Source organism: Echinops telfairi, unplaced genomic scaffold (genome assembly GCF_000313985.2).
Source record: "Echinops telfairi isolate 266 unplaced genomic scaffold, ASM31398v2 ScPeMD7_7469;HRSCAF=8507_1, whole genome shotgun sequence".
Classification (NCBI taxonomy): Eukaryota; Metazoa; Chordata; class Mammalia; order Afrosoricida; family Tenrecidae; genus Echinops; species Echinops telfairi.
Window position 1 is genome coordinate 98,905,684 of NW_022111373.1, and position 15,015 is coordinate 98,920,698.

The window sequence follows — 15,015 nt, forward strand, 5'->3', positions numbered from 1 at the left end:
ATCAGGATGTCGGCATCAATCGAGTCAAGGCACAGAACTGACTATAATTCCCTAGGAAAGTAATATTCTGAATCAGACCACTGGTCGGTTGATCTAGAGGTATCAGTGGCCCCTAGGGAGACTGGTGGGGGAAAGAGCAGTGATAACACTCTGGAGGCATCCTGAAGCCTTGATGTAGCCAGACATTTGCAATTTATCTTCCGTTGCTTCTAAGAGGGAGATCACTCACGAGCATGTCTCGTTCTTGTCTGCCAACGCCTTCCATTTCTTTGCTCTTGGAGATCCACTTTCCGCCCTGCTCTCCCCCGACTTGCATGGTCTACATCAACGGAGCCCTGGGCTATCTGGCTCTTGTGTAGGTTTGGCAGAGATCCAGAGGGCAGGACAAGGAGGAAGTCTGCATTTCTTCCCTGTTCCTCATCCAACCCCACCTCACTGCTAGGTCAACTCAGGCTGGCTTTACTCCTTTAGGGGCCTTGACTCTGACAGTCAACTCTCTCAACACAGCCCTCCTTGCCAAGTACTGACACCCTCTCCTGCCCTTGCCCTTCAGCCAAAGAATGAGCAATACCTTTGAACCTCTTTTGATTTCTGTCATCCCTGAGCATCATTCTACAGCATGCCTTCCTAAAACCATCCTGTGTCAGGTTCCTCAAGCGAGCCAGTTCCAGGACCCTGGCCAACAGTCAGTGAACCCTAATTGGCTATGGCATTCTTCTACTTCTTCTTCTTCTTCTACTTCTACTTCTTCTTTTGACATCTTTCTTTGATGTCTTTTGAGCTGACTTTAGTTATTATTTATGTATTCATTCACACAACATATGTTTATTTATCACCCACTATCTCTCAGGCATTGTGCTAGGTACTAGACTTATACTGAGTATACAAGAGGTCTGACCCCCTTATAGTATGTTATTTTCTATTTTGTTTATTCATATTGTATTTATTTAATTAATTAAAAGATCATTTTACTGGGGACTCTTACAGCTCTTAAAATAATCCATACATCCATTGTATCAAGCATATTTGTACATATGTTGCCATCTGTTCGCCTCCCCACCACACAGCAGACTAGGAGTGCGATCTGGATCACATGCGCCTGCAAGTGTCTTTCCATTGCATTCCCTACAAAGGGGTCGCGACCCACAGGTTGAGAACTGCAGCTATAGATGGACACTGTGGGAAAGCCTGCTTGCTTTTTACTGTGGCCTACATCTGGCTGGTGGGCCTCTAGGACCTGCCAACCTTGGACGCATTCACCTGTACAGCTGGTGGTGTGCCTGCCAATCCTGGGTCCATCAACCTCCAAAGCTCCACGAATCAAGAGAAGCTTCCAGCTTAACAGCTAGCCAACGGACTTAATGCCGGACTAGACTTGATTTCTTCTACAATTGTATAAGTCATTTTCTTGCTATAAGTGTGTGTATGTGTGTGTGTGTGTGATCACTGTTTGTTTTTCTCCAGAGAACCCAGCCAAGGAGAAAATCCCAGGAAGCACCAACCTTTTGAAAAGGCAATGGGAAGGAGGAGAGAACAAAGGAATTGAGCTGCGATTCCTAAATCTGACCTGGTCAGTAGCTGGATGCGACTTTCTGTAGCCCTGACAGGCCCTGCAAAGGCGGTAGTTCACAGTACCCTCTGCCGTCCCACCTCCGAAGGAAGGACTGGGCCGTCCAGCCGCCGGAGCCTTCTGGGCGGACGGCCTGCTAAGGCAGGCTCCCTCAGAGAGAACTTGTTCCGAAGAAAATGGTCTCAATCAAAGCCATGCCTCTCCCGTGGGAAGTTCGCATCCAAAGACTAATCAAGGACTCAAGCCTAAACGCCCAGCCGCGTCACAAAGGACCCAAAGGAGCCCGTCAGGATATTCCGGAGAGGCCAGGATGGTGAGACTTCGTCTGGTGTACGTTGCACCTGTTGTCAGGGGCGTCCGTCCCTGGAGAAGGGCATCGTGCTTGGGAAAGCAGAGGGCCAGTGGAAAAGAGGGAGACCGTCAACAAGCTGGACAGACACAGGGGCTGCAGCGATGGGCTCGGACATGAGGACTACTGTCGGACGGCGCAGGAGCGGCCGTGTGTCCTTTTGCTGCACAGGGGCCGCTGGAAGTCAAAACCGACTCAACGCACCTCACGACAGCAATAGCCTTTTCCCCCTCACCGTTGCTGAGGGTCAGGAAGCCAGGGGTTTCTGCCCCCCAGGCTCTGTCCCGGCGTTTCCCTGAAGTTGTCCCCGGGCTCTCGGCCAGACTGTCGTCATCCGGGGGCGGGAGGAGAGTTTCAAGTCCTCACAGGCACACAGCGTGATATCCACCTGCTGGGTCAAGGGCTCTTTTTCTATGGAGAGTGGGTTTCCTTCCTGGTATCTGAACCCAAGACTGTATCTTTTTAGTCACTTGTCATTAATAAAGTAGCTGCAGCCAGCGCTTAAAACGGTGACTTACTATCCTAAAGATTCGATGATTTCTATTTGAGAACTTTAGTTTCATATGCGAATTATGCCTCTGTTCGCCTCCCCCACCTCCTCTCCCCACCGCACAGCAGACTAGGAGTGTGATAGGGATCACATGCGCCTGCGAGTCTCTTTCCATTGCATTCCCTGCTGGAATTGTCCAGAGGGCCCTAGGGGGCCCCAGTTTACTGCACTCAATGTGGACAAAAGGAAAAATGGGGCCCCAGTTTACTGTACTTAATGTGGACGAATGGGGCCCCAGTTTACTGTACTCAATGTGGACAAATGGGGGCTGACATCTGACAAGGGAGTTGCTCTCAAACAGCTCCCATAGATGCTGGGGGTCCCTTCTAAGAGAGATTCATTCTCAATGACAGACCGAGCAGCTGAAGAGTCGATGGCTCCGTCCTCTGAGGCTCCCTTCTCTTTGCCTCGTGTGGACCCCATCCCAGGAAAGACCACGCTCCCACAGGGATTACTGACCACAGTCAACTCCTGGTTCTCCAGACCAAAGTGGGACCCACCTTCCAAGTATTTTGAGAACCTTTTAGTGGGGACAGTCTTAGTCTTCCACCATATCCCGCCCCCCACCCCCGTTTTATTTTCTACCCAGGCCCATGGCCTGGACAGTTAGCCTGGTGCTCAGCAACTACCCAGACAAGGACCGACCTGCCAGATACTCAGGCACCTGTGTCTCGAGAGCTGCTCCCCTTGGCATTGAGGATGGGGTGCAGTCCCAACTCACTGCCTTCCCTTGTCTCGAGGAATAAATGGTTCTACTTGACTCATGAGCGTCTGCAAAAGGTAATGGCCTCCTCCCTTTCAACCTGTTTTTTATTAGGATGAAGCTCATGGTACCGGTTTTGATGCCTAGTTTCTTTCGATGCGTTTGATAGGCAAGTGGTGGGCCAAGAGCTGTGGTTCTCAGAATATAGATGATTCGCTTACTAGACCCTCAATTGTAAGCCCTAACATAGTGTTAGTCACCAACCTTTAACATATTTCCCAAGTCTAAAAATTAATCATCTTTCTCCTAACTGTAACCCAATCCTGTTTGGCCATCTTGGTGAAAGGTACCACCATCCTCCCAGTTGGGTAATAGCTCCTAGGGTTAAGGTGATTCCCAGAATGGAGCACTTTGGGTGCCAAAACTAAGAGAAAAAACAAAGACTCAACTCTATTGTGAGGAAAACTCACCACCATCACTTAATGCCAGCTCATGGCTACCTATGGGACAGGGTAGAACCGCCGCTGTGGGTTTCGGAGACCGTACTCTTCACGGGAGTACAAAGCTCCCCCTTCTCCCGTGGAATGGCTGGTGGTTTCAAACTGCTGACCTTGCAGTTAGCTGCCCAACGCTTAACCATGATGCCACCAGGGCTCCCAACACAGACCTGACCTTGCCTTTTTAAGCCATACTGTGTTTGTTCATTTACTGAACATTTATTCTTTGATTTACAGGACACCTCCTGTGTACAAAAGCAGTAGGGATCTAATGATGAACACAGCAATCACAGTCATAGATCTTACCCTTAGGATTAATAGTCTAGCTCACAAAAGAGATGGGAGCATGTTGTCTCAGGCTGGGCAGAATTGATCACACTATTTTATGTATTTATATTATAACCTGAAGATGACGCTACAGTAACACTGGAACCCTTATAGAGACCTTTGTTTACACTTTGGCTTATTAACAAGGCTTATTAAATAATCTGGAATATCCTGATAATACAACCTTGCTGGCTAAAAGTGAGGAGGACTTGAAGCTCTTGCCGATGAACATCAAGGACTACAACCTCTGGTATGGATTTGGACACAATGTAAAGAAGACCAAGATCCTCACAACTGGTAGCATTATGATAAATGGAGAATGACCAATAGGTAACAACACAATAAATGGAGGAATAAAATGAAGTCAAGGATTTTGTCTTGCTTGGATGCACAATCAATGCTCATGGAAGCAGCAGTCAAGAGATCAAAAGATACACTGCATTAGGTAAATCTGCTGCACAACATCTCTATAGAGTACTGAAAAGCAAGGATGTTACTGTTTTTGGGGGTGGTTTTTTAGGACTAAGGTGTGGCTGACCCAAGCTATTGTGTTCTCCACTGTATCATGTGCATGTGAAAGATGGACATTGAATGAGGAATGGCATTTGAATTGTAGAGTTGGAGAAGAATATGGAAAATACCATGGACTGCCAAAAGGACAAACAGATCTGTATTCGAAGAAGTAAGACCACAGTGCTCCTTAGAGACAAGGGTGGCAAGACTCCATCTTACATACTTTGGACAGAAGGACATCATGTTTGGAAAAGTGGAGGGGGCAAGGGGAGCAAAGAAGAAGATCCTTGGTGAGATGGATTGACACCGTGGCTGCATCAATGGGCTCAGACATAGGAACAATTGTGAGGTTAGTGCAGGTTTCATTTATTGTTCAAGGTCACCATGGGTTGATGGCAACCTAACAACCAAAATATGGACTTTGAGGACAAGATTATAGCTTTTATATGTAGCACCAAGCAGAGTGCTTAGCACATAATACTGATAATGCTCAATAATTAATTTGCTGAATGAAGGCAAGGAAATGATGATGCCATTTGTCATGCCATGTCATGACTACATGATAACTTCAAATTTGATTTCTTTCATCTATTCCAAATCTATACCTTTCAGTAGAACGAATTATGAATGGATTCACCATGTATTCAGAATCGTATAAGTTAAATTGTCAAATAAGTATTGTGTGCGACTGGAAACAAGAATCTTCCAGTACAGGGCAAGTAAACAGGTGACTGATGCATTCTTTTTTTTCCCCAGTTATTTTATTGGGGTCGTACAATTCTTATCACAATCCATACGTACATCCATTGTGTCAAGCACATTTGTTGCCCTCATCATTCTCAAAACATTTGCCTTTTACTCTAGTCCTTAATATCAGTTGCTCATTTCCCCACTCCCTCCCCCTCCCCCCTCCCTCATGAACCCTTCATAATTCATAAATTATTACAGTTTTGTCATAAGTTACACTGTCCGACGTCTCCCTCCGCCCTCTTCTCTGCTGTCCATCCCCCAGGGGGGAGGCAATACTTAGATTCTTGTAATCGGTTCCCCCTTTCTACCCCACATTCCCTTCACCCTCCAGGCATCGCCCCCCTCACCACTGGTCCTGAAGGAGTCATCTATCCTGGATTCCCTGTGTTTCCACCTGCTAGACTGATGCATGTTTTATGTGGCTCCAAATAGTAAAATACAACCTTAAGTCATCAGGTTCTGCCTTAATAGAGATTAGTTTTACACAAAGCTTTCAAAAGGTCATGGGGAAAGAAATCCATTACGAATTTTTGAAGCCCCCTCATAGTATCATGTTTTACAACAGAATGTTTTTAAAAATCTGAAGATAAAAGTGGGAGGACCAGGGAATTCCTAGTCGGAACTGAGTTGGGAATCCTTCCAGGTCTTTCTGTGACTCCCTCTAGGGTTCACGCCCAGAGCTAACTAGAGAAATTGCAGCTAGCTAGAGCCTCTTTCCAAAACCAAGAACTATGCTCTTCAGATTTTTAAAAACATTCTTGATAGAAAGTTCTTTCTTATGCGTTTATGAGTGTCTCCGGATTTGTTTCTTTAGTCAACCCTGACTAACACAATGAGTGTATCTGGATTTTGTTGCTCTAGTCAACCTGGCCTAACACAGCATCTTAAAAGCTCTTGAACAGGCATCAAAGTGCAACAGTCAATCTCTCTCTGCCAGAGGAAGAACAGTGATGGCAAGCAAAGCTACACAGCGATAATTGGTTTAATGAACTAATGCACCCCAGAACATGAGTCTCCATGACCCTGAGACCAGAAGGAGATGGCGCCCGGCTGCCACTACCAACTGCTCTGAAAGGATCTAATTAGAAGGTCCTGGGTGGGGTTGGGAGGAAAATGTGCAACATCACTCAAAATCATAAAAGAGGCCAAGCTTATGGGACCGTTCGGGACCAGGGAACTAGCCAGGACTGTGGCCCTTAGTTGTCTTTCTGGCCTGAAACTGACCTCCCCCCTCTTGCCATGTTTTCAGCCAAACAATTGATAAATCTATAAGGGGAAAATAATGTTACTGAGGTACACACCCATTACAATAATTAGCCATTTAAGATAAATGGCAGTGTTTACCCAACAGTGAAGTTCAAAAGGGTTGGGGGTGGGGGGGATGAGGAATGGAAACAGGAAAAATAGTGGGAGAAGTGAGGACACATTGCAGGCATGCAATAAATTTGATGAAATACATTATCTATGAATCGCTGAATATAAAATGGGTGATCTGCTCGATAAACCTTCACCCTAGGAGCGTGGATGTAGTGGAGACCCCAAACTCACCTGTAAGACAATTGGACAGTCCCTCTCAGAAGGGCCACACAGAAAGGATGACAAATCCAGGGTGCGGTATAGCACTAATGAAACATATAAATGTCCCCTTGTTATTTAATATTTCCTTCCCCTTACTATTGTGGTTTTTATTTGCTCTACACGAGTGAGTTAGTTAATTGTGCCAGCCTGGCCGATAATCACATGTGGGGCTAATTGAAAGGCGGAGAGATAAATGGGTGGTGAGCCTCGCCTTTCTAGTTCTCGGGTCTCTTGCTTTGTGATGGTCGCACCAGGGTGCAGCTGCCTTAGCAGTTCCCTGCTTCAGCTTGCAAGATTGACTTCCTACAAGACATCCCCAAGGAGAAGCCACATGGACCTATCCCGATGCAGCCCTGGGTGCTGGAGCAGCCGTGTGGAGACCCCTGCTAGTGCTGAGATGCTTGTTTGTTCACTGACTCAGCTTTCCTCCTGCAGTCGGCATCATTGCCTCTGTTTTGTGAGGTGGAAGACTTTGTGGACTGGTGTTGGGTTAATGGGTTAATGTTGGACTTGTGGGCTTGGGCAGCATTGGGTTGGGATGTTTTCGTGATACACATTTTCTTTACATAAAACTCTCTCTTATACATGAATTTCTGTGGATTTGTTTCTCCAAAGTACCCAGACTAATACAACGAGTCATGTTAGATTTGTGTATGTTCATTTGTATATTAGATCATTCAGTACATGAAAGTCAAGCTAGATAATCCTCCAGAAACAGTTACAGGAGTAATGGGTCCCTGAGGGTTCAGGAAAAGAGGTGGGGGGCAGGGGAGAATAGGGAGCTGACAGCATTGATGACTGTATAACCCCACTCAATGGGATCAAACAGCAGGCTTGTATGTGAACGGATATACTGGATTGTGTAAGACATGGCAAAAAATACCAAACTATTAAAGGGGAAAAAAATAAAAATAAGGCATCCCATCCAGGATAGGAGGGACAAAGGGGAGCTGAGATCTAGGAGTGCAAGAAGAAAGGAATGTTGTGAAACGGAATGTGGTAGCAATTGTACAACACTGCTTGGTGTGATTGAACAATTGGATCTTATATCTATAAGAGCTCCCAATAGAATAATTCAAACAAACAAAAAATTACCCAACTCGCAAGGGAAAGTGTTTCAAAAAAGAGAAATAATACATGGTCTGAACATGCTAGACCAGATAACCAGGAGGGAATAAATGCTAGAGAGAAAAATAAAGGAAAGGGAGTTAGAACTATGGAAAATAAACACTAGAGGAATAGAGGCATTCATGCACGAAGAAGAAGGAAAAGAACAGAAGACACTGCAAATGAAACACAGTAGATATAGAAAAGTAGTTCAAGATACCTGGAAACCATCCCAGAGAGAATAAAGTGATAATCAGAAGGACAAACATACTGGTGCGCAGTGGGTGGGAGGAGAATGACGAATCAGACTTGTAAAATAAACACATCCTTCTCCTTGGTGTTAAATAGCCCATAAGGCAAGCATAAACTTACATGCACTTAATTAATCTTCAGTGAACGATTTCACTTAAAAAAAATTTAACCTCATCCAAGAGGCTGCTTCTAGGTATGGCGGCATCTCCCTCTCTCCAGATTCACAGCACCTTCCCATAAAGTAAGAACGAACGTCTCTTTCCAAATTTGCAATCCTTGACAGACACGGAGTGTCCAGTAAAAATACATTGGCAACATTCAGGTGAAATGGTTTTCCACAGCGTAATAAATAAGTACCAGTAAGCCTGGGCTTTCCTTGCTATGGGATCATCTGCCTCAGCTTCTTTTCTTTCAGAACATCCCTCTTGTCAAGAACCAGGCTCACATGGAAGAAGCACACCAGCCTGTCTGACCACGAGGTGTAGAAAGGATCAGTTATCAGACATCAAAGAACTGAAAATCATATCAGTGGGTGCCCACTTTACTGACACAACCACTGAAGACAAACATGTGCATAAGAAAATGTGGTGAAGAAAGCTGATGGTGCCCGGCTATCAAAAGATATAGCATCTGGGGTCTTAAAGGCTTGAAGATAAACAAGCAGCCATCTAGCTGAGAAGCATCAAAGCCCACATGGAAGAAGCACACCAGCCTCACTGACCATGAGGTGCAGAAGGGACCAGTTATCAGACATCAAAGAACTAAAAATCAGATCAGTGGGTGCCCACCCTACTGACACAACCACTGAAGACAAACATGTGCATAAGAAAAGGTGGTGAAGAAAGCTGATGGTGCCCGGCTATCAAAAGATATAGTGCCTGGGGTCTTAAAGGCTTGAAGATAAACAAGCAGCCATCTAGCTCAGAAGCAACAAAGCCCACATGGAAGAAGCACACCAGCCTGACTGACCACGAGCTGTCAAAGGGATCAGGTATCAAGCATCCAAGAACAAAAAATCATATCATTGTAAAGGTGGGTGAGTGCAGAGTGGAGACTCAAAGCCCATCGGTGGGCAACTGAACACCCCCTTACTGAGGGGGTGTGGGGAGGAGATGAGCCAATCAGGGAGCAGGGTAGCAATGATGAAACATACAACTTTCCTCTAGTTCCTAAATGCTTCCCCCCTCACCCCCACCCCCCCACTATCATGATCCGAATTCTACCTTACAAATCTGGCTGGACTCGAGGATGTACATTGGTACAGATAGCAACCGGAAACACAGGGAATCCAGGATAGATGACTCCTTCAGGACCAGTGGTGAGAGGGGCAATGCCTGGAGGGTGAAGGGAATGTGGGGTAGAAGGGGAACCGATGACAAGAATCTAAGTATTGCCTCCTCCCTGGGGGATGGACAGCAGAGAAGAGGGTGGAGGGAAACATCGGACAGGGTAACTTATGACAAAACTATAATAATTTATGAACTATGAAGGGTTTATGAGGGAGGGGCCTGGGGGGAGTGGGAAAACGAGCAACTGATATCAGGGGCTAGAGTGGGAGGCAAATGTTTTGAGAATGATGAGGGCAACAAATGTGCATATGTGCTTGACACAATGGACGGATGTATGGATTGTGATGAGAATTGTATGAGCCCCCAATAAAATAATTTTAAAGAGAACCAGGCTCGCAGTCACTGCCTCGATGCTCACTCGCAGCCAGCGGCCCTGCAGGAAGGGGCAGAGCTGCCCCTGTGAGTTTCTGAGACCGTAACTCTTTCGGGAGCAGAAAGCCCCTCTTTTTCCAACAGCAAAGCGACCGGTGCTTTCAGACTGTTGGTCTGGCAGTTAGCCGCCCAGGGTGCGGCCACCGCTGCCAGCAGGGCTCCTGCTCTGGACAGAGCAGCACATGCTTTTCTGGTGTTGCATAAAATGTTACGTTGTTTAACGTCTCAAAAAAGAAGAGCAGGAACACGCCAGGGTAAAGTCACTACTTGCGCAAAAGTGGTTTTCCTTTGTCCCTCGGAGAGATGATGTTGTCATCCAGTGGAAAATTACCAGGTCCGCCTGGACGTGTGTCTAGCTCCTTAGGGTCACTGTCATCTTTCTTAAGTACTTTAGTTAACAGACATTAATGAGGAGTCTACACGATATTTGGAGAACTCCATCGAAATTATCTACTGCAATGTTCCTGCTTTGTTTTCTTTCCCATTTTGCTTTTCTATTGCTATTAACGAAAAATGCCATTCAATCTGGCGCAAAGGGTCGCCTGCGTGGCTTTTTCAGCCAGTGCAAGTGTGGGAGAAGTAGGCATCTATTGCCACTTTGCATGACTGGATCATGTGCCACCTCTCCCCTGCCTCAGGAGGGAAGGTGGCTTCCCTTTGCATCGGGAACCTGGGTCCTTCAGGTGACAGCCTGAAAGATGGGGATGAGGAAGTAAAGTACATGGAGCCTCGGCCAGGTTGGGCACACACACACACACACACACACACACACACACACACACACACACACCACCGCCTTACAAGACCATGGAGGTCAGGCAGGGGGCTGCCATAGAATGGACTGGCTGGCGCTGAGGATGTACAGCTTCTCTTTTCAGTAACCAGCCTGGGGGTAATCCAAGGATGCGATCCGCGAATCTGGAACACAATGGCGTATCAGCACTCTTTGAGAGGCTCTGGAAAATGGGAACTTCGTTTTAACTCTCTGTCATACTGTGCTGAAACAATAGCCAGGTGGAGATGATTTCAATCTGGCACTCCTGCTCAACATCTCACCAGCAAGTCAGCCTTCACCCGCAGTCCTGATGGTACAGTGGTTATGCATTGGGCTGTGATCCACAAGGTCCACAGTTTGAAACCACCAGCCGCTCCTGGGGAGAAAGACGGGCTTGCCTGCCCCTGTAGACAGCTGAGTCTCGGAAACTCCCAGGGGCTGTCCTATAGACTCGCTGAGTCAGCATCAACTCAATGGCGGTGAGTGAGGAGACCTAACCTAGAACAACCACAGCCCATCCTGTGTGATCCCCTCTATATGAAATGTCCAGGCAGTGTGCATAGACACCACAAGTAGATTGGTGGTTGCCTGGGGCGAGCTGGGGGAGGGTTGAGGAGCATTGGGAAGTGATTTTTGAGGTACTAAAGCTGCTCTAAATTGATAATGGTAAAAGTTACACGATTCTTTCTGTGGCTACACTACAAAGCACAGAACTGGGGAAATGGTATGGTATGTGCCTTGCATTTCAGTAAAGCTGTTGGTGGTTTGAATCCCCCCACCAGTCCCTGGAAACACAGCCTGGTGATCTGCTTCCACGAGGGCACAGCCTTCAGCATGCTTTGGAGCAGTCTCCCCTGCACACAGAGGTGGACCTGAGTGGGAATCAGCTTGATGGTGACCAACCACATTCCAAATTGGGCTGTGTGTTAGTCCGGGTGGACTAGAGAAACAAATTCATAGACACTCGTAAGTGTGTAAGAGAGAGCTTTATATAAAAGAGCAATCGTATATGAAAAAACATCCCAGTCCAGATCAAATCCATACATCCAATATTAACCCATATGTCCAATATCAATCTATAAAGTCCTCCTCAGACCCAGGAAACACATGCAATGACACCGAATGCAGGCAGATCACAGGCCAGTGGGTGGAAAGTCTTGTGGATCCAGTGGCGGAGGAAGCATCTCAACGTTGGCTGGGGTCTCAACATGGTTCCTTGTGGCTCCACGTGTCTTGTCAGCAGGAATGTCACCCAGAGAGTGAGCCTGTGTCCCACCTCCAGCGAGCTATTTATCTCCTTAGTGCCTCCACATGAGGTCGTCAAGCTGCGATCTGACTGACAGGCTAAACTCCACCCCTTCACTGTTAATAGGTCCCATAAGGAACCTCCTAAATAATCAAGTCCACGTCACTCAGAGTGATCCCTGGTCTGTTTTCTGGGCTCTCAGTGCCTAGCAATTGGGAAGGCAGTCCCTGCCCAGGGTGTCCCTCACACTGCAGCGGTGGGAAGACCTGTAACACATGAGAGAGTAGCGCTAAGCAGAAACCCAGGCTTCTGGAGAAAATCGGGCTCCTGGAAAGGTTCAGGCTTACACCGAGGCTTAGAAATAAAGAATTCTGACCCATATGCTATATTAAGAAATGGGACAGTTATTTTGTTCCCCAAAGAAGGGAATAACCTGGTCAATTCTTCCTCCATCTGCTCAGCTTCTTGATGGAGTAGGGGGTGGGTGCTGGCGTCCACGGTTCCCCTACGGCCTGGAAGGGAGTCGGTATGGCCTAGTTTCTCTCAGTGCTCACTGCTGCCTCAGGGCAGCGGTTGAATTCAGTGGAGCTGTTGCTGTCATTGGTCTTCCTGTCACTGCTGGCTCGCGTGAGCTCTATCGGACAGGACAGCCCCAGAGGGTCTCCAGGGGTGTCATCATTAGGGGAACGGGCTGCCCGCTCTTTTCTCCCACCAGCGGCTGGTGGGCTGAACAACCTCACCGGCCTGTGGAGTACTTAACCAGAGTTCCTTTAGACAATATGACCTCAAGGCCATTGGACATGAATTTTTTCTTTTTATATTTCCTTCAGTTTTTTTCTTTCATAACTGCTTCTTAGAGGGTAAAATATCAGAGTCTTATGTTTTATTTCATTTGTATTTATCAAAATCTGAGGATTGAATAAATTCATGATGTGAAAAGAAAAGCATCATTTTCACTTAATATTGGATCATGTTTTTATTTAAGGATTATGAGATTCATTAATAAACATTACAGAGTATAAGATGTCTTCTTCCTTGACTGGTGATCTAAATTTAAAAGAAATCATTTTAGATGTTTTGCTTTAAAATAAAAAAAGTATCATTCTCATGATGGCAACAAATGTACAAATGTGCTTGACACAATGGATGCATGGATGGAGTGTGATAAGAGTTGTACAAACCCCCAATAAAATGATTTTTTTTCTTTTAAAATAAGTTTTATTGGCACATACCCACATATCATACAATTCAACAATTGCTATATCAAGAAGAATTGTACAATCATCACCATAATCAGCTTTAGAACATTTTCTTCTTTCTTGCACTCATTGTTATTAGCTCCCCATTTTCCCCAACCTCCCCTGCCATACCCCCAAGAAATCATTAATCCAGTTACTGTCTCTATGGATTTACCTCTCCTGGATTTCATGTACAGGAAAACATCCAAAAAGCAAACAAACAACAACCCAAACTAACAATAGTAACAAAGTAAAACAGAGATAAACCTCAATCTGAAAAGCAGAAAACATTAAAAATTAGAACAACTTTAAAGTTTGTCAAAAGGTAGAGCAAATCACAAAGTTCTAAATTTTAACCTGACCATTAGCAAGGCTGTTCACATCCCTATCTATGCTCAGAGAGGATTCACCTGTTCTTAATCTGCTATTTTTTTTAACTGAAACAACTTTTAAATGGATCAAAAGGAAGATCAAATACGACATTACATTTTCATCTAACTATATCTACCATAATCGACTTTACAATGCTCTCTGTCTGATAAGAAAGCTATCACATCCCTTGACGATGGTCAGAGGGGATCCACCTGAGGCCTACCCTATGTGTGGACCCTGCAAGTGATTTTTTTTAAGTACCATTCTCTTCCAATCCCCACATCCCACTCCCCAGAAGTAAGTTAAGTGCTTGAATGTGGGGTTCTTCTGTTATTACATTTTATTATATCCTGTTACGACTCACTGCTATCAAATTGACGCGGACTTGCGGCGGGCGACTCTAGAGGACAGAGACGGTAACTCCTGGGGAGTAGAAGATCGTACCTTTCTCCTGCAGAGCAACTGGTGGTTTCAAACTTCCGACCTTGCAGTTAGCAGCCTAATGGATAAGTCACTACACTTCCAGAGCTCCTTATTACATGTAAGAGGTTAATAAATAATGACAGGTTTAAATATTGCCCCGTTTCCTGCTCCTGTTACAGTTATATAAATACGATCTATTCATTATGCCTGTATCATTTTAATGCATTTCAACCTCTATGTTTTCACGGAAGAAGTCCTAGTGGCTGTACATTGGCTGCTAATGGGAACAGGGTGGCTGCAGTCCAGACCCGCCCAGAAAATGGCTCCATGGCACAAGGACCAGTGACCTGCTTTTGTGCAGACTCACAGCCCAGGAAGCCCCACGGGGCTGTTCTACCATGTCACATGGCGTCACCGTGATTCAAAAACCACTCCACAGCAAACAGCAGTAACTAGTTCATATGCTAACTTTAGACAGGATCTCTAGATTGTCGGGGGATGACATTCTAAAGCTTCCATGCCTTCCTCCCCTCCCCTCATCTGTCTGCTAACTGTTGTTAGCTATGGTGTTATGTCTAATAACACACTTTCAGTCATCAAAGTATATTACATTACCTTTATGTTCTTTTAAAAAAAATAATTTTACTGGGGGATTGTACAAGTCTTATCACAATCCATACATACATGCATTGTGTGAATCACATTTGTACATTGGTTGCCATCATCATTCTCAAAACATTTGCTTTCTACTTGAGCCCTTGGTATTAGCTCCTCATTTTTCCCTGCCCCCCGCCCCCCATGAACCCTTGACAATCTGTAAATTATTATTATTTTATCATGTCTTACACTGTCCGACATCTCCCTTCACTCCTTTTCTGTTGTCTGACCCCTAGGGAGGGGGTTATATGTAGATCTTTGTAATCCGTTCCCCCTTTCTACCCCACCTTCCCTCCACCCTCCTGGTATCGCCACTCTCACCACTGGTCCTGAAGGGACCCTCCGCCCTGCGTTCCCTGTGTTCCCAGTTCCTATCTGTACCAGTGT